This window comes from Strigops habroptila, chromosome 12, assembly GCF_004027225.2.
Source record: "Strigops habroptila isolate Jane chromosome 12, bStrHab1.2.pri, whole genome shotgun sequence".
In the NCBI taxonomy this organism is placed as follows: Eukaryota; Metazoa; Chordata; class Aves; order Psittaciformes; family Psittacidae; genus Strigops; species Strigops habroptila.
In genome coordinates, this window is record NC_044288.2 from 6,985,534 (window position 1) to 7,004,946 (window position 19,413).

The window sequence follows — 19,413 nt, forward strand, 5'->3', positions numbered from 1 at the left end:
TGCAGTGGCCTTATTAAACAGGACCGGAGCGTGGCTCTACAGAGGCCAAGGCCACCGCGCGCGTGTCAGCAGTGCTCTGCCGCACCAGCCTGCGCCTGGGACAGCCCTGGGACACTCAGGATGGCCGCAGGGGACGGATGCTATTCCAGAGGTTGATTTCCAAGCTCACTGAGGTCCCCGCTCCCCTCTATCCCAGCCATACGTGGGGGATGCTGAGTGCTCGGCATGACAGAGGGATGCTCTTTTCCATCTCCTGCTCCCATATCACTCCTGGCTGAGGCCCTGCTTCTGGGGCATCCCCCGTGCTCAGCGGGGAGGGAGCCCGAGCCTCGGCAGAGCCTGCGCCGAAACCACGACAGGCACATTACAGCTAAAAATAACTCTGCTCTCATGAAACAGGCTGGCACTGGCTCCCGCTGCCCCAGCAGCACGGGGATCCATGCCGGCAGCTGGCCCCTGCCAGTGGGACACAGGCCTGGGGAGAAAGGGGCTGAGATGGAGCCAGGGGGAGCAGCCACTCCTGGGGCAGGATCCAGGCAGGATCACCCTGATGTAAGCAGGGAGATGTGGGGCAAAAGAAAAACCGTCTGTCCTGCAGCCACATCCACCCCTGGGAGACTCCAGGGAATTCAACAGGAGACCCCTCACTGATGGCAGCAGCGGCGTGGAGCCAGGGGGCAGCCGGAGAGAGGAGCCCCATGGGGACCCCCCACTGATGCTCCTCAAGCACCCAGCAAGGACTTGGGATGCCCCAGAGAGTCACAGCCCTCCATTGCTTCAAAAGCTGAGGATGGGAAGACGAGGAGGTGGAAGAGGAGGAGGTGGTGGAGGAGGAGGAGGTCAGGCAGGGACACGCTGCCGCTCTGCAGCGAGCTCCTGGGGCTCCCGCAGCCTGGCAGGGACACAAGATGGTGTTTGCTTCCCTCGCCCGGGAGCAGTGAGGAGGGATGCTCCAGCACCACCATCCACTCATCCCTCCCTGCCGCCAGTGCCCATCCTTGCTGGAGAGCTCGTTGAGGATGGGCAAGGCCAAGCAGTGCACTGCCCCAGCACCCTGGGCTCCCCACGCTTTAAACCCTGGATGCTCTGGACCACTGGGAGCCTCCCCCCACCCCAAAATCCTTCCAAGGCTGCGGCTGCCCGGGAGCCCGGCACCGCGCCAGTGCCACTACCAAAGGCCAGGGCTTATGAAAAGCAGCTCAGATCTGCTCCAGCTCGTTCAGCACCAGCCCCGCTCCCTGCAGCGCTTGTTGCTGCTGCAGTGAAAACATTTCATTGAGCTACAAGCTGGGGCTGAGGAGGTTTTAACATTTAACATCTGGGACACCAAAGTCACCCAAATAGGGTCACCGGCACCCCTGACCCAGCACCATGGTGAGGACCTTGCATGCTGCAGTGTCACCATTGTGTGCTCCAGCAAGGGTGAGCCCAGCCTTGCTGGGTGCCAGGGCACACATCCCGTCACCTCTCTGCCTCCCAAACAGCCTTGATCCATGCGGAATAACCCACCCATCAACAGTGACTGCATCCTAGCATTGCTGGCAAAGCCTGCCCATGGTGGGATGCGGGATGCCGGCTGCCCCCGGGACCCACTGCATCGCACCGCCTTGCTGGGCTGCTGCGGGAGTGGGCGCTGTTCTGCTGGGATGGCGATGGCACCGGAGCAGGGCTGGCACAGCCTGGCGCACTCGTGTGCTGCAGGCACCCGCTCCAGCGCCTTCCATTTGCCTTTACTCCCCGCCCCGGTGCGGGCAGGGGGTGGGATGTCAATTAAAGCTTTTAAAGAGTCGTCACAAGAGCTGGGAAGCAGCCGCGTGGAAGTGACATCCCAGACTCCCTGTCCTCAGCCATCGGAGCATGGTCCCACTCCATCGCTGCCATCGCATCCCTCCCAGCTCCAGTAGAGAGCTGAATCCGAGCAAGGCTCACATCTCCCTCACTACGGCATGACAGGAGGAGGCACTGCTTCACATCATGCTGCACAAACAGGTTGTTTCCCTGAAGATGCTTTGCCTGAATAGGAATTTTGGCAGGGATCTGGTCCAGCTCCATCCTCCTGGCACAGCGGGGGTCGGCTCCTGGTCATCGTGCTGCCACTTGCCTGCAGCCACCCTTCTCCAGCCAGGAAAAGCCAGGAACAACCAATCAACTCCAAAGTGATAAATGGGCAGCACTAAACCCCATTGGCATTAATAATCTGAGAAACGATTAATAGCAACGTGAAAGGGATTTGGGTTTTGAGAGACACGGTTTTTAACTTGACAGTGTTCTTTCAATAGGCTGTAGAAAATAAACGATCCATGAGAATTCCTAATATGAAGATGGCTCGGGAAAAAGGCGTGAGGGTAAGGAAGGGCTCGGCAGTCCTGGATGTTGAACTATGGCTGGAAAAGCCTCATTCCCTGCTGATAGGCTACAGCATCTGGGGAGGAGCAGGCCATGAAACCAGCTCCATCCCTGCCTACCCAGCAGCGATGCCGACGAGCAAGGCACCGGAAAGAGCTCTTTCCACCGGGATAGTCCTCAACCCTCCAATTTCCAGGATCTTCACTAGCGCTTCAAAGGCACCTGGGAAGCTCAAAGCTGCCTCCATACTGACGCCCAGCTCCAAACCCCATCCACCCCTCAGCAGCACCAACACTAACGTCGCGGCTCTACCAAGTAACGACCACCGTGAACATCACCAGAGCAATCCCACTGCATCCCACCCTTCACCCCCCAAACCCCATCCTCCTGCAAGGCGTGTGCACGCACATGTGTGATCACACATGGGCTCCATGCACGCATGGCTCTCAGTGGGGAGAGGGTTACCCATGCTGCTCCCCCCCCCTGCGGCACAGCCCCCCCTGCTGCCCTGGTCCATGATTCCCTCTCTCCATGCTCTCCCCCTCTGGCTTCCCCGGTGCTGCCACCAGCTCTCCTGGCGCGGGCAGGTTGGCAGCAGCGCCGCGCTGTAATTAATGGTGCTGCTTTGCCAGGCGCTGCCTCAGCCCCACTCGCACTGGCAAGCACAGGCCGGTTTATTTATTTTACTTAACTGCTGTTGGTAAAACTCCACTCCAAAAGCAGGGCCGAGAGACAGCACACGGAAACCTCCACCGGGATTCGGGGTTACACTGTGCCAGGGAACAGCGTGTGCTGCCTCCCCCTCCATGGCAGTCCCTGGAGGTAAAGTCCCCCCCCTTGCAGTTGGGCACCCGCAGGGGCTGCAGCAGCTGAGCTGCTCCTGCTGCTTCCAAGGAGTTTCCGTGTCACTGGGATGCGGCTCCTTCTTCTCCATCAGCTCCATCCCGCAAAGGGATGGCCCAGGAGCGATCCAGATGGGGGCCAAGTCGCAGGGTAGATGTGTGCTCACTCCAGAGAGGGATGTTTTTTGTAACCCACTGTCTCTTCCAGACCCAGATCCACCAGGAGCCTCCAAGGTGCCCCAAGGAAGAGAAGGGGCCTGGTTCCATCCTGCTCTTGGAGAACATCAAGAGCGAACAGATGGGATGAGAGCAGGGGGGGACACGATGGCCCTCACGAGCACTGAGGAGCTACGGAGCCTCTGACGTTTGGCAGCTGAGCTGGGTGGCTCAGAGCCAGCCCTGTCCCCATTAGAGGATGGCTCCGTGGTAGGAAATGAGTTTGCAGGGCCTGGGTCCAGGTTCCCGTGGGGAAGCGTCGAGGCATCGCAGCAGCTCAGCCCCGGGGGCTGTGCTAGTGGCTTGTCCCATGGTTTGTGCATCCATCTGGCTGAGCATCATCTTCCTTCAGGAAGGGGTGTGGGGGGAGCCCATCCTGCAGCCCCCATCTAGCATGGAGCACCCAGCCTGGGTCACGGGGACTTGACAGCACTGGGAACAACCCAGGGGAAGGAAGACCCATCTATTCCCACTGCTCTGTGTGGGAGATGGTGCCAGGCAGGGCTTCCCGCAGCCCCTGAGCATGCCAGGGAGGACAGAACCCACTGCAGCTCTCTGGGAAGAGGTTGTGTGCTGCACGGCCAGAGGTCCTTAGAGGCATCAAGAAGAGCTGGAGGCAGCCAGGAAGAGGAAGCAGCGTGTCCCAGGCAGTACTAGAGCCCCTCTGCCATGCAGCTGCCGGTCGGAAAGCAATTGGTCACCCATGGTGCCGGTGCCAGATCCGTTTTCTCTCCAGCAAAATCTGTAGGAACCTGGCTGCTTGCAGACTCCTTGGATTGAAGCACGGTTTGGTGACAAGGCTGGACAAACAGCCAGGCAGGCCTTGAAGAGGAGCTGCTGCCAGGCTCCGGCACTGCCCTATGGCCAACTCCAGCCCCCGCTGCCATCCGTGCCACCGGTAACGAACCCTGCTGAGACACGGGTGCCAATGAGGGTGGCTGGAAAGCAGCCGGGTGATGGTGACGGTGACGACAGCCACGTCACCCCGCTCCTCCCCACGGGCACCAGGGCGATTCCCGCAAGCCAGCTCTATCCCCATGAGCCCTCCTCGGCTCAGCCACCACCTTCAAGGGGGGACAGGTCAGTCCCAAACAACCACCCCACCACCCACTGGGAGCATTCCAGCTCAGTGCCAGCCCCATGGCACCAGCTCCACAGCTATCAGCAGCACCCACCCAGAAACCCGACCAGACATTGTGCCACACCAGCCACCCCATGGCCACCTCCCCACGTCACCGGCATCCCCAGCTGCCAGGCGCCATCCAGCACAGGCAGCAGTGACATGACCTAGAAAAGCAAAGGGTTGTTCACACGCGGCACTGCTGCGAGCCCCCAGCACTGACCATGCAGGCAACAGTGCACATGCATCCCTGCTTCAACAAGTGACCTGCACGGGCACACACACACGTGTACACACGTGTGCACACGTGGCATCACTCCCGCCTTCAACCCCAGGGCTCACAGGTCCCCCTGGAGAAGGGAAGCAATTCCCAGTTCCACTCAGATCCACCTGCACACCGCACGTGCCTGCACCGGCACACGCTGGGTGCCCACGTGTGCCCTCACTGTGTGCCCACAGTGCCCAGGTGCCATGCCACGGAGGGTCCCCAGCACCAGCACTGCACAAAGCCCCACGCAGGGAGAGCTGCAACACCACCCGCTGCCCACACGCAGGCCCACGCTCCTGGTGCGTGTCGAAACCTGGGCCCGATGCCACAGGTAATGGCGTGGGGAGAGCACCCACATGCGTGTGCCCCCACCAGGGCTGGCACAGCACGCAGCCGTGGCCTTGCTGGATGACATGCCATGGCACCGTGGTGCCACATGTGTGCCCAGCAACACATATGTGCCCACCAACACACGTGCAGCACTGCCAACATGGGGCTGCCAGAGCCCTGGCACTGCTTTTGGGAGGGACCGGCAAGCCGGGGGGCACAGGCTACCGGGGGGGGGGGACCAGCAGCTCCGGAGGAGGACCAGCAACCGGGGGGAAACAGCAGAACGGGGGGGGGGGGGGCACTGGCAGAACCGGGGGAGGGAGGGACCTGCAACCGCAGGGGGAACAGGCTACAGGGGTGGAACCGGCAGCCACGGGGAGGAACCGGCTACCGGAGCGGGGGGGGGGGGGAGACCGGCAGCTCCGGAGGAGGACCGGCAACCGGGAGAGCCGGCAGTCAGAGCGGGGACCGGCAACCGGGGAACCAGGCAGACCGGGGGGACCGGCAGCCTTGGCCATGCCGCTGCTCGCAGCCAGCCCCGGTACCGAGCCCGCCCCGCCACCGCCGCAGCCCCGCGCAACTTCCAGCAGGGCCGGGGCCGCCCCGGGGTTGCCTCTACCCCCACCGACCACCGGGCACCGCCGGTTCCGCGGCGCGGCGGCAACTCCCGGGCCCCGCCACCCTACCACCGGGGCAGGAAAGTTGGCCCCGGGGCTGGAACGGAGGAGCGGAGGAAGGGGTGTCACAGCGGAACCGGGGCTCTGCCAACCGGCAGCACCGGCCGCCGCATCCCGCAGCCCCCGCTGCGCCGCGGATCGGGGGGGGGAAGAGCGGAGCGGAGCGCATCGGGGCTCGGTGCACCGGGAAGGAGGGAAGGGAGGGGGTCGGTGCACCGGCGGGGGAGGGCGTCGGTGCACCGGGGGTGTGGGGGGGTCCCCGTTCCCCCCCGTTGCCCTTACCTGCGCTCCGTTAGCAGCGCGGCGCGGCGTGCAGCGGGATGGCCATTCCCGAGCGGCGGCGGCGGCAGCTGCCGGTGCCCGGGCGCGCCCGGGGGGAGCGCGGCGGCGCGCGGGGCCGGGAGCGGGCGCGCCGGGCCCCGGTAGCGGCGGAGGGGAGGGGAAGGAGGCGGAGGTGGTGGGGGGAGAAGAGGGGGGGGAGCGGCGGCGGCGCGCGCCGCTCGGGCACTTGCTGCATGCGCCGGTGTGACAGCGGCGGGGAGGGGAGGGGGGAGCGGGGGTGCCCCCCCACCGCCGGCACCCCGGGATGGGGGGGGGGGAAGGTGACCCCCGGGATGCTGCAGCGCTGGGGGGGGGGGCTGTACATGCACACACATGGACGTGGTGCGCGCACACACGTGCACAGCGGTGTTGTGGTGCTACTGGAGGGTGTGCACGCGTGTGGCTGGCGTGTGCAGGCACACACGTGAATTGGTTCGTGTACACACAGGCATTGGGCCGTGTCTGCGTGTGCATGGCCGCATTCTTCATGTGTTCACACATGTAGGGCTGTTGGGATTTGCTGAGGGACACATACACATGGGAGAGTGATGTGGAGGGCACATGCATGTGCGTGTGCACACGTACCACTGCGTGGGGTATGTGTGCTGCCTGCTAGCACACACGTGGAGGCCTTGGCATGACATGTTTTGGATGTGGGATGCAGGGAGAGCAGGAGCACCAGCAGCAGGTCAGAAATGGGGCTGGCACACCCCGTGATTGCACAAACGTGGCACAGGTGTGTGTGGCACAGGGGACACCAGACTCCCAGAGCCACAGTGGTATTTGGGGAAGCTGCAGAGCTGCAGTTTCCCATGTGAAGGCTGTGCTTAGATGGAGTAAACTTGTTGGTTCATGGACAACTGAGAGCAGCTGGCTCAGAGGCTTCACTGCCGCCTGGATCCTGCCCAGGGCAGAGCCCACCAGGAGCACGGGGAGGTCTGGCTTGGAGGGGATGGGGTGGCACCACCACCAAGCCCCAGCCATGCAGCAAGGAGCCCACTGGGATGCAGCACGGCCTCACTGCCACGCTGCTGGTAATGCAGCATGTCCCCATTGCAGCCTGTCCACCTCCACTGGCCACATCCTGCGCTGTGTCAGACCCGGCAGTGCACAGATTGCTGGTGGCCCCTTACAGCCTCCATCCAAGGCAGAAATCCAGAAGCAGGAGGCACCACCATGACCACTGCTCATCACCCTGTGGATCTGTAGCTCAGCACCAGCCTGATCCAGCCCAGCACTGCTGGAATTGTAGTTTGTATCCACTCAAGACCTTTGTGCTCCTTCCTTCCCTGCCATTCCCTTTTCCCAGTGCTTCCCTGCAGCCTGATGGTGCCTGACCCAGTGTCCCCAGACAGACACTGGACCCCTCTGGGTTAAGGCTGAAAGCAAGCACGCCAGCTTCTCAGGCTGATCTTTATACCAGGGAGAAAAGCATCATTAGCTCAGACATAACTGGAGGATTTTCCAGAGCCCGTCTCTGCAAATCCAGATCATTGCAGCGGCTGCAGCTCAGCAGATGAGTGATCCCAAACCCCAGCTCTCTGGGCCACACTCTGCTCCTAAATAGGTCTGCATGCTTGATAGACTCCCAAACCTCCAAACACATTGCTTGTTACCAGCTCCTGCTGCCCTGCAAGCCACGTGGGATGCAATGTGGGATACGATGTGGGATGCTCTGCCTTGACCCTGGTGCCAGCTGTGGCACAGCCTGGCTTGCACCACTCTGTCCTGCATCACCAAAAGTCTCCTTGGCCCCCAGTGGGACCCTGCCTGCGGCACGGAGGGGCTGAGCTGCGGGAGCTGGAGGCACCCACTGTTACCAGGACAACTGGGTGCTCTCTGTAGCTGCTTGTTGCTGCTGCATCCCTGCAAACCTCCCCCAGTGCAGCGTGAGCTCCGCCGCCAGCCATACCCTCAGCCCAAAGCAAGGCAAGAGGGGTGCTGAGCCCCTGCCAGCACCCTGCCAGTGCTCAGGAAGTAGCTGGAGAACCCCGAGCCAAAATGAAGCATCTCCCTGGCTGATGGGTATGAGCAGCCACAGCCTTCCTCATCCTCCACACCTCAATGAGGTCAGATATGGGGAAAGCACTGAGCAGGGCACTCAGCCTCAGTGGTGCTGTGGATTCAGGGGGGTTGGAGAGCAGAGCAGAGTTAGAGCAGCACCTGCACATGTGGATGTTGGAACACTGGGGTTTTGCCCGGTGGATGGGAATTAGACCTGTCCATTAAGGCAATAATAACCTGCCAGGTTGACACAAGGTCTCCAGTGCCACCAGAGTCATCACACAGGCACTGCCGCTGCAGTTACCAGCATTCACGGGCAGCACCGGGACAGGCAGCAATGAGCAGGGACTGGGCAGGGGCTCCCGAGGCACTGGCACAGTTGGGTTTCCAATACTCTTATTTCCTCTTCATTTGGCACAGAAATGAGAGACGGGAGAACCGCCGAGGTGGCAGCTCCTCTGTGCCTGGCCCTGGATGAGGATTCAGGGAAGAGATTGACTCCAGCTCCTGGCTGGGGGAATGTGGGGATGCCCCCAAGCTCCTATGGCTCCAGATGGGCCCCAGCCCCAGGGCTCATCTCCCCCGAGCAGCAGCTTTTCAGAAGGGTTCAGCAGGAGCATGTCGGCTCGAAGCACAGAGATCAGCAGGAGCAGGAGCAGCAGAAGGCAACCGCCTGTCTGAACCGCTTCCCGTAAACTTCACTGTGAATTGCTCCCGTGGAAAAACAAAAGCAGCGATAAACAGGGATTTTTGCAGGATCATCTGCTCTAATGGGAAGAGGCAGCAAGTGCCAGCCAAGGAGCCTTTAACAGGCGCCTGGTGCCCATCACCAGAATGGAGGGACCGGCCCCGTTCCGGCTGCCCGCAGCCACTGCATCCCTTCAGGTACCTTCACATGAAACTGGTGGTGGCAGGGAGAAAAGCAAAGGAGTGAGGGAAGCCCGAGCGATGAGCAGAAGCGGAAGGATATGAATAAGCTCCAAAATAAACGTCACTTTGGGTGTTGTTACAGACCGAGGAGTGCTGCCACCATGGCGCAGCCAACTCCCAATCTCAAGCAGCTCCCAGGCCCATGGACGTGGCCGTTGTGCCCAGGAAGACTGGTTTCAGCTCAGGGTCTTTATTTTGATTTTTCCAGGCACTTTGTGCACAGAAGGATGGACCAGGGCTGATCCGTGTCCATCTGTGCCAATGTGGAGGTGATGCCTTGGCACAGGGCAGGGCAGTGCCAGGGACTGGGATAATTTCTGCTGGGTGAGGGTGCAGGGGCTGCCTCCGGGATCTGTGGGGTTGAGGGATGAGCACAGCATCAGTAAGGAGCCAGCAAATGGGACACCTGTGGGATTTCCACCTCTGGATCCTCCACACCTCAGAGCAGCGCTGCTCCATCCTAGGGCTTCGGCGAGGATAAATCCCTCCGGATCACAGCGCGCTGGAAGATCCTCCCAGACTGGAGCAGCCTTGCAAGGAACATGCTCACACCCACCCCTGCACCCCCCACCCCACCGTGGGGCTGCCCCATTGCAGCCTCCAGCCACCAGAGCCATTTCAGTGCCCAAACTGGGAGCTGGATCGCACCGCACATGAGCCACCACTGAGTGCAGGAACCTTGCATGAATATTCATCTGGATTAATATGCATGAGGGCCGCAGAAAGCCCCGGCTGAAGGCATCAGCAGGGTGTTATCTTGGCTGCTCAGCCCTGCCACGTTCAATGCTGGCACCTGATGGGTTTTCACAGCGGGAAAACCCAGAGCTGGCTGTTGGGAAGCCACTTGGCCACATCCCTTTCCCCTTCTCAGCATCTCTGGTGGATTCTTCCACAGGGGGCTGGAGCCCCAGTGCCCCCCAGTAAGCCATAAACTGGGTTTACTGGTCTGGATTTGGATGGATCCAGATGGATCTGGATGTTTTCAGCTCCTGCCATGGGGGAAACTGAGGCAAAAGGATAGGCCCAGGGGCCAGCTCAGTCCTGGCCCCGTGATCCCATCACCACCACACTCCCAGCATCACCATTACCACAGCATGGTGATGGTGACACCAGAGCCATCAGAGCCAGGTTCTGTGCAGCTCCTCCAGGACTTTGCCTTTGTCACTCTGCCAGCAACCTGGGGCACAAGCAAGTGCCTGACATTTCCACGCCGCCGCCAGGCCCCGGGATGAAAGCAGAACATAATTAGCAAATTAATCAGGAGACAATAGCCGGGGCTCTGGTGCTGCTGATCTGTCATTAGCTCTGTGTGGAGCTGACCCCGAGCATGTTCAGGGCCAGACAAGCCAGGGATGGCCACGCATGGGAAGGGGCAGTCGCGGTCCCTGTGTCCTCACCCAGCTTGTGGCCCCTGCCGTGTCCTGTCTGCCTCTGCACCCGTGGTGGCAGGAGAGGACATGGCAGTTTGTGCCTGTCAGAAGCCTGGGAATGAAACCTTCAAAGGGCAGCACCATCCCTCGCCCTCTGACCAGCTAAAACCCGTGAATCACAGTGAATTTGCATTCAGCTTATGAGGTGCCCTGCAAGTGCGGCAAGCCTCGTTCAAACGCATTTCAGTGATAAAATGATATTGACTCTGAGTAATTAAAAACCATTTCCATATTCAAATACAGCTGATTGAGGAGAAAAGGCTCCTTTTAATTGCCTGGAGGGGAATTATCAACTTTTGGAGCATGCAGCCCGGCAAACGCATCTTCAGTTGGCAGCGTGCGAAAGGCCCATGGAGGAGGAGGAGGAGAGGAGGAGGAGAAAGAGGAGGTGTAGGAAGAGAAGGAAGTGTAGGAGGGCTGGCGTGCAGGGTAAGGTGTGACTTGGCTGCCTGCAAGCTCTTCCTTTGCATCCTGCCTGGTCCTTGAGGAACCAGGGCTGATGACACAGCTCGACCCTAAAACGATGCCCTCCTTTCTCCCCCCTCATCCATGGGGTCTTCCCAGGGAAACATGGCCTCCCAGCCCCTCTGGCAGCAGTGTTACTGGCTCTGGGTAGACCCAAACCCCCTGTTGCTCCAGAGGGGATGCTCTGGGTGAGCTTTGAGCAAGGCCACAGCAGTGAGAAGGGCAGGGACATGTCCCAGCACGGTGAGCCCCGCACCACCCCATCCAGGTCATTTTAGAGGGTCAGGGAGGCATCCAGAGGCTGCTTTATCACCAAACCCACCTCTCCAAACCCCCAACCGCAGCCGAGCTGCCACCAGCAGAGTCCCTCTTGCACCCGCAGCCACCCCAGTGCCACCGCACCGTCACTGCCATCGGTGTCCTCGGAGCACCGGGTAGGACACGCTCCTGGGTCTGCAGCTCCTCAGAGCCCCTCCAGGTCCTCTGAGTATGGTTTTGGCCTCCGCTCAGTTTCCTATGGAAACCAGCCTGCAGCTCGGCTCAGCCTCGGCGCACGGGGGTGTGCACGGGGGATGTGAGTGTGCACAGAGACAGGGGTGTGCACGGCGGGTGTGGGGGCCCCACACCCTCCACCTCTGCCCCCAGCTCTCACTAGTACATCAATCAGTGCTTGGTGCTGAGCATGAAGCCACCCAAACCCTTGAGCCAGGGGCCAGACGGGAGCAGAGCACCCACTCCTGGGTGCCCTCTTAGTGGGGTTCCTGGGAATGGTGTAGGTCCCACACCATGAGGATGCTCCATACCACCCCACCAGCCCTCAGGGTCTGTCCAGGGGTGCAGCACTTCAAGGTGCATCCGGAGCCTGGTGCTAGGCCAGGGAGACTGTGGCAAGAAAAGGGATTAGGGAAAGGGGGATCAGCCCTTCAGCCCCCAGCACAGCCCTGCCCCAGTCCCGGCTTTACAAGCACCCACATGCCTCCTGCTCCCTGACTCGGGAAAAACAGAGGGGCCACCACCAGCAAATGGCTTCATAGAATCACAGTGATGGATCTTGCAGCCAGGGCTACTGTGAGGAACCCAAGGAAGATCCCCTCCTGCCCAGCCCCACTCGCATACAAGCTGCTGCTGGGAAGCTTTTGGAGGTGTTTTTTTCATTATAAGCCACAGCCAAAGGCTCTAAATGTGCTTGAAAAGCACCAGGGAGAGCCCATTGTGAGGTTTACAGGGACACCGGTCCTGGGAACAGGGATAAAGCAGATGCGTGGGTACCACGGATCGCTTGGAGTCACCAATTCCTTCCTTCCCCTTCATCCCACAGGCTTACAGTCCCGGATCCAAGATCCAGGTATCCCATAGCCTTTCTCCATAGAAATCCTGTGGTGGGAGCAGGGTCATGCCCAGAGGGACACCCCAGAACTGGGGCCATCTCATCCCATAGGACACTCACCCTGGCACTCCCTGCTTACAAGGGAAAAATATTGAATCTAAAGCCAGAGCTGGGGGAATTAACCATAATTAAAGAAAATTCTGCAGCATGTTGAAGGCAGAATAGGATCATTGTGTTTGCCTCCCACATCCCAGATGGATGCACGCGGGCTGCAGACAACGTCGAAGCGCGTGGAGAAGAGGAGAGGAAGGGAGTGAGTTAGCCCGAGATGTGTGTGAGCAGAAATTGAATTTTTATCAGTTCCTATGTAGATGGTGTTTATTCATCTGTCTCCTTTCCATCTCCCCCTGCATCTCCCTATTTCTTTTACAAAATTACTTTCCTCCTTTGGCCTAATTTTGTTTGTACAGATAGCAGCTGCTTTCCTCCATTTCAGCATAAAAAAATACCCTGGTAAACGAGGTGCTGTGTATCCCCGGCAGAAGTTTTAGCAGATACCCACAGCACATTATCCCTTCGCTCCTGAAGGGGCCTATTTCCATCACAAAAAGCTAATGCCTCCTGCCTGCCCTTCAAGAAAACGGTCCTGCCACCTCTGCCGCCTAAAGCTCATCCAAATCCAATCCTTCCTCTCCTCTTCTCCACCGGTCCTGGGAACAGGGATAAAGCAGATGCGTGGGTACCACGGATCGCTTGGAGTCACCAATTCCTTCCTTCCCCTTCATCCCACAGGCTTACAGTCCCGGATCCAAGATCCAGGTATCCCATAGCCTTTCTCCATAGAAATCCTGTGGTGGGAGCTTTCCACTAGAGCAGGTTGCTGCAAGCCCCGTCCAACCTGGCCTTGATCTGGTCCCTGATCCCTCAGAGTCACGGGGTGAGTAACGCAGCCCAAAACTGGTCCAGGTCCCCAAGTGACACCCTCCTGCTATGGGAGATGCACCCTCCTCCCCAGCTCTGCTGGGAGCTCCGCTAATATTTATTAAAGGTCTTGCCACCGGAGAGGGATGGAACCGGGATCATCCAGAATACCACCAGCAGTTTTTTCCCCCCAGGAGGTGGTACTTGTCACTCAGCCTCTCCAGGAATGCCAAGGAGAGATGCACAGGCGAGCCTGGAGCACAGCCTCGGGGTGCTCCCAAAAACCAGGAGACCAGAGAGAGGCTGATGGCCAGGCAGGACCCCACATCCGAAAGCAGGACCCCACATCCCAAAGCAGAACCCAACCCCAGTGTCCCTGTGTCCCACCAGGAAGAGCATCCTGCTGTGACACCCAGCACCCCCAGCCCTCTCATACTGCAGATGACCCATGGCTGAGCTGAGCACATTCCTTCCATGCAAAATCCCCCAACAACAGCCACTTAGTCCTGCAAAGCTGGAAAAACCTTCCCAGGAGACCCCAGCCCAGCCAATAGCTCCCGAGGAGGCACAGCCAAAGGGATATTCCAAGGGAGAGGTTCCGGTATGACTTTGCCATAGGAACACAGGAGCTGTTGGCTCATGCTGCCCCTCCTGCCCCCTGAACCAGCTGCTCCCAGTGCCACTGGATCAAACAGAATCACTTTGTGTTGTCCCTCGCATGAGGGAACCTCAACTCACAGCGCGATTGATTCCCCCGCAGGGGCCACCATTAAAAATGTATGGAATTACTCATGCATAGTCCCACTTACACATGAGCCTTCTGTGAGGACATTAAAACACCAGCGCTTGTCAGTCATTTACCTGCTGTTTGTGATTTGCTCCTATTTCTTAGCATGAACAAACCAGCATTGATTCTATTTTCGCCTCCTCACACACCATGCTGGGCTCCCAGGCTCCCCTGGGGTGGTGTGTGCTCAACACAGCATGGCTCCGACCCCCAGCCCCTCTGCCGTGGGCAAAGCTCACTTGGGGTGAGGCCAGGAGAGCATCAGGGTGCTCGGGATGCTCAGCATCACCCCCTCATCCCCTCCCATCTCCGTTCCCACCTCTGATGGGGGCAGAACCCGACTGGAGGACAGCTGGGGGATGCTCGGGATGGGAATGGGCTTTATCCTTGACCAGGATCCAGGCTTTCCCCGAGCTCCTCCCAGCATGCCCTGCATCCCTCCGGGCCGGGCTGGATGCAATGGATGCCTGGCCTGTCAGGAAGCAGGTGCTGCAGCAGCCAGCTCCTGGTTGCAGCCCCGGCTCCTGAGCTGGGGATAAAACAAGCACATTTACACACACGGCAGAGGGAGGTGAAGGAATGTGGAGAATACAATATATTGTGTTCGCTGGGTTCCTCTCGCTAGGAGGAACGGGGCTTGAATCACATAATGTTTCCCCTCTGCTCTCAAAGCATTTCAACTTGTAATGCATTTCCCTTCCTGCCTGAGCACCTTGCCGAGTCAAAAAGACAAATTTCCCAAGGCTTCAAAAGCTGCTGAGAGGCACAGCATCGTGCTTCAAACCATCACTCATTCACCCAAACAGCCCCAGCTCGCAACAGCTCCTGCCCTGCCCTCCCCGGCCCCTCCTCTCCCATCCCAAATTACAAATCAGTGTTTTCCCAGGCTCCAGGTGAGTTCAAAGTACAGCCACGGCCCGCAAATGGGGGGACACAGCACAGCGCATCCCCCTGCCCACTGCCTGCCCACAGGAGATGGGAACCCCTCAACCCAAAAAGCAGAGGATTGAAAGCAAGTTGGGTCTGGGGGTTCTGGATGGGTGGAAAAGGGAAGGACCTGAGAAGGCTGGAACCAGCCCCTGCCCTTGGACAAGGACAGTGCCACGGTCCCCACAGCAGGAGTGATGCCCTGAGCACTCCCAGGGACACACTGCCCAGCACCAGCACCCAACCCTTGGCCACGTCCTGTGCCAGTTTGTGGCAAACTTGATTCATTCTGACTCTCGCAGCCAGAGCAAATCAAACCTTTCCCAGCCACCAAAATCCCTGCGTGGGAACCCTCAGCTCTGGGCAGGAGGCAGGTGGGCTTGGAATTGATTTTAAAAGGATTTGTCAGGAGGAGAGACCTCCCCTCTCCTTTCCATCACACCTTCCTGTGTACATGAGACACAGGACAAGTCTTTAACAGGGAGGAAGAAACCAGCTGGCTGGCTGGGACTCATGGAGGGGGTTCTGGGGACACCTCCTGCTTCTTACACACAGTGCAAAGGCACTGGCAGGTCCCACATGATGCCCAGGACAGGGACAAAGCCCATTCCCACATTTACCAGCAAGGAGACAAGCAAGGAAGGGCTTTTTTCTTCCAAATGATGGCCCAGTTTTTACCTTCTCTCTGGTGGAACAGAGGGATGACACCTTCATTCATTCGAGCATGGTTGGCAGTGACGGCAGCTCACTGAGGCAGAAAGACAAGGGGAAATGGGGCACACCAGCCACCCTGACAAGCCCCATCCAGCCTTTCCCCTTCCCTCCATCCCAGTTTCCCTCATTCCCCAGGACAACCACATCTATGGAAGGGAGCAACACCTCACAGCAAAGCTGCCCATAGAGCAGCACGGCCAGCAGCATTGCATCCCCATGACCCCATGCCCATGGAGTACAAGGAAGACACCAATTCCAGGCATTCCCAAGGCCAGGATGGTGCCTAAAGCCCCGGCACTGCCTCTGAGCCTGTGGCAAAGCAGCACATGCAATTAGTAAATTAATTAGGGAGCAGTAACAGAGATTTCCCGGCCCCAAGCTGTCACATCACCAGTGTTTTGTCAACCCAGATGACGACTGGTAGAATTATTACTGCGGTGCTGGGGGTTGAAAGAAAGAGGAGAGAGAGACTTGCAGGGAGAGGGGAGGATAAAAATATAAAGGGAAGAGATAGGAAAGAACAAGATAAGTGGGTTTTGTTGCTAATGGAAGCTGGCACAGGGACAGAATTGCAACTATTATAAGACAACACGCTACACTAGTAGTGGTTCTGAATGATCCTCTTAATTAACAGCCAGCACAAAAGGAGCCTGTGCCCACCTCTGAAAGCCAGCATCCTGCTGGAGGAGCTGCACAGCTCCATGGGGAGCATCCCACAGCCAGCCCAGGGCCAGCCATAGCCCAGAATGCATGGCCCTGAGTCCGCAGGGATGCTTGGAGCAGAGAGGATGCTTGGAGCCGAGGGCAGCGAGCCCTTTGGATGATTGCTTGTGCAGAGCAGCCCCGGGCACCAAGGACAACTCAACGGCTTTACCTTCCTATGCTTTGCCCGTTCGCATTTCACACCCAGCACCACGGCAGCACGATAAGCTGCAGGGATGTACTGATGAGTACATGAGCAATAGCTTACACAGGTCCCTGTCCCCTCCTGCCACCGCAGCAAGGCTGGGGACACAGCGTGGCATGGGCTGGGACTGGCACCAACAGGCAATGCTCCTGGCGCGTCTGGAGCCAGTGGCTGCAGAGCAGTAGCACCAGGACATGATTTCCCTTCCCCACCCCGTTTCCTCTTCATTTTCTAGGGCCAGATTTAAGCTGCGTATCCAATAACATATAAAAATAACACCCCACCCTCCCACTTGGGAAATTGATTCCTTCACTTCCCACCCGGCTCCGGCTTTAAATATCCCCATTTAAATGCAGATTTGTGCTCTCTTCCTGCAACCGCCTGCTGCGGAGCTGGAGCTGGTGGGTGCTTGGCCATGGTGGGACCTGACCCACTGCTTCGTTTGAGCCTGAGGTGAGGAGAAAGAATCCAGAGGAAACACCCCCAATGCAATCCCTATGATGCCCTGCTGCTCCTTCCTGAACCAGGCACTGGCTGCCCCAGCACTGCCATTGAAAGCCACCCTGCCATCATTTTGCCATGGGAATCCAGGCAGAGATGGAAAGGAGCAGCAGGAGTCATCCTGGATATGACCCCCTAATCAAAGGCTGGAGCCCTTCAGCCGCACATGGGACATGTCTGCATCCCCACCACCAGGCGCAGGAGATGTTGGAGGGGGGGGGGATTAGGAGACATGGGCAGCGTGGGTGCACCCTAGTTCTGCAGGGCAAAACATGGAGGGGGGAAGCAGAGCTGTTGTGTGAGCAAATACAGCAACTGTGCAACCGGCAGAGCTCACACCCACAGCCCCAGACTTCATGTCTCAGATCTAGCCTTCCCCATTCCTGCACACCAGCACACCCTCCATGCAGGGAAACCAGATCAGGGGAAGAAGGAGCACGAAGCATGGAGGAGAAACGGTGGGATGGGAGCCTGCAGCCATAGGCAGGGATTTAAGGGTCCCCCAAGTCTCTCAGCTGCCTCATGGGGAGGTTGGTGCAGGGATGAAGCAATGCAGACCCCAGCACCATGAGGAGCAGAGCAAGGATGGGCAGCACCAGCACTGGCAGCGACCACATACTGTAACTTCTGATGGGAGGCAAAAGCAAGGGTGGGTTTGAAGAAGCCCTCACAAGGCTCCCAGAGGGACCTTTTCCAGCTTCTTGTCCCCTCGGCAGCAGCCAAGATTCATGGCAGCACTCCCAAAACATCTCCCCTTGCAGACTCTGGGCTGTGAAGTTCTTCCTCCAGGAGAGGTCTGACAGCTCAGGGCTGAGCGTGGTCCCTCACCACCTGCTTCCAGGAGGATGCTGACTGCGGAGCACCCCTCAGTGGGACGGGGACCAGCCATGTTGCCCCCTGAAGCGGCCAAAGGCAGCTCACTCACTGCTAGCGGCGGCACTCACTGACTTTGGGTGGAAAAACAGCACTGATAAGACTTTCTGGGATACAGGACGTCAGTACTGGGGGGAGCTCGCAAATCCAGGGATCCCAGCTCTTCCCCCCCAGCATGGCTTTGTGTCCCAGTGCTCCTCAGTCCAAAATTGCCTCCTTGGAAGAAAAGCATCATTCTTGCTGAAATTAAGGAGGCAACAGGGCAAGCGCAAATGGCATTTACATATTCAAGCGCCTTATTTCTATTTTAGCACCTCATCATCTATTTTTGTCGTGGTAGAAACACAACAGGAGGACAAGGCCAGAGAAAGGGCAAGGAACGGGCTTGAAATGTGGGGCAGAGGCAGAAAGAATAAATCCCAAGCTGTGCACAGGAACAGCTGAGACCCCTCCTGCCCATCACACCCAACCCCTTGAGCTTCTGGCTGTGGTGCCACCATCATGGCCGGGAGCTGCTGCTCCTGCTCGTGACATTAAACTGGGTGTGAAAGACACATTTGCTCTGCATGCAGTGGATTTATCCAAGGGAGGGGGTTTAAATAGGGGAAATTCACCCAAATGGGGGTTATTTGAGCATCTGCTCATCCCCCTGGCCTAAACTGGTGTGGGCTGCAAGTCTGCACTGAAACCTTGTGTCTGTGGAGGAGGCTTGGAGAGGGAGATGGGGGTTTTGCAGTGGGTGGGTGTTGTCAGACACTGGGGGCTGCATCAAAACCCCAACTCTGGCACAGAGCACCCCGGGACTCTGCTGGTCCCAGCTGGCAGCAGGGCGCGATCTGGTCCCAGAGGAGCTCTGTGGCAAATGGCTTCATGCTGGCAGGCTGCTGGTAATGAACTAATTGATATTCCACTGGCACCAGCCCCACTCCGCTCCTCACCCTGTAAATAACCACAACCCAGCCAGGAACCGGGCAGGGCAAAGGGACACAGATGCCTCCAGCCACCCCTGTCACCCTCCCACATGCACCTGCTGGAGCAGAGGGCTGAGCACTGGATGGTCCCCACCACCCCTCTGGCAGAAGTGTTCTTTCTGGGAAATGCATCAAAACCCTCAGATCCCCCCACAGGGGGAATATTCCAGGGTGAGGGCAGCCCCCTGTAGCAGGAGGGGACTGGCGGGGGCTGGCTCAGCAGCATCCTTCCCTGTTGCCAGGACAACGGGTTGTGATGGAGCCATCTCCATCAGGGCAATTGCAGGCACAGGGAGATGTTGGGGTGTGGGAGATGCAACAGACAGTGGGATTGGGCTGCTGGGGAGGCCCCCCCAGGCTGGAGTCCATATGGACCCCTTGGAGATCCCCCCAAGAGCCACCTGTACCATGCTGAATGCAGCCCAGCGGGCTCCACATTGACAGGGACATGGCCCTGTGGTAGGAGGCACGGTGGTGACATGGGGAAAGCAGGATGGAGAAGGAAGCTCATCAGGACAAATCCCAAATCCCTAGGA

The 19,413-nt window shown here is 58.8% G+C and overlaps 1 protein-coding gene across 11 annotated transcripts in view; it reads right to left on the reverse strand.

Annotated features, from left to right (window-relative positions):
- The window catches only part of ADGRB2 (adhesion G protein-coupled receptor B2), a 99,942-nt gene that overhangs the window by 19,943 nt on the left and 60,586 nt on the right, over positions 1–19,413 (reverse strand). For 6 of the 11 annotated variants that reach the window (XM_032920243.1, XM_032920244.1, XM_030504516.1 and 3 more), the window contains exon 1: positions 6,082–6,234. The exons of the other annotated variants lie outside the window; for them this stretch is intronic. The gene's annotated coding sequence lies outside the window, so the exon portion shown is untranslated. Of the gene's footprint in view, positions 1–6,081; positions 6,235–19,413 lie in introns of those variants that run through there. 11 annotated transcript variants of the gene reach the window in all.